Below are 928 nucleotides of genomic sequence, written 5' to 3' on the forward strand. Positions count from 1 at the left end.
AACCCTATATTCCAACTCTTAACCCTGACCTTAACCCTATAACCCAACTCCTAACCTTAACCCTATAACTCAACTCCTAACCCTGACCTTAACCCTATGACCCAACTCCTAACCCTGACCTTAACCCTATGACCCAACTCCTAACCCTGACCTTAACCCTATAACCCAACTCCTAACCCTAATCTTAACCCTATGACCCAACTCCTAACCCTGACCTTAACCCTATAACCCAACTCCCAACCCTGACCTTAACACTACAACCCAACTCCTAACCCTGACCTTAACCCTATAACCCAACTCCTAACCCTGACCTTAACCCTATAACCCAACTCCTAACCTTAACCCTATGACCCAACTCCTAACCTTAACCCTATAACCCAACTCCTAACCTTAACCTTAACCCTATGACCCAACTCCTAACCCTAACCTTAACCCTATGACCCAACTCCTAACCCTGACCTTAATGCTATAACCCAACTCCCAACCCTGACCTTAACCCTATAGCCCAACTCCGAACCTTAACCCTATGACCCTACTCCTAACCCTGACCTTAACCCTATGACCCAACTCCTAACCTTAACCCTATAACCCAACTCCTAACCCTGACCTTAACCCTATGACCCAACTCCTAACCCTGACCTTAACCCTATGACCCAACTCCTAACCCTGACCTTAACCCTATAACCCAACTCCCAACCCTGACCTTTACCCTATAACCCAACTCCTAACATTAACCTTTACCCTATGACCCAACTCCTAACCCTAACCTAACCCTAACGTACTACAGTACAGCAGTTGAAGATAATATATCATACTGTGCTAAACTGGTTAAAGCGATCAAGACGTAGGATACTATACGTCCTACAATTCGTATTATGTTATATTGTATGGCTGCTATTACATTGTAGGCCAATGTAAAGTAACCTAT

This window comes from Oncorhynchus masou, unplaced genomic scaffold, assembly GCF_036934945.1.
Source record: "Oncorhynchus masou masou isolate Uvic2021 unplaced genomic scaffold, UVic_Omas_1.1 unplaced_scaffold_8240, whole genome shotgun sequence".
Classification (NCBI taxonomy): Eukaryota; Metazoa; Chordata; class Actinopteri; order Salmoniformes; family Salmonidae; genus Oncorhynchus; species Oncorhynchus masou.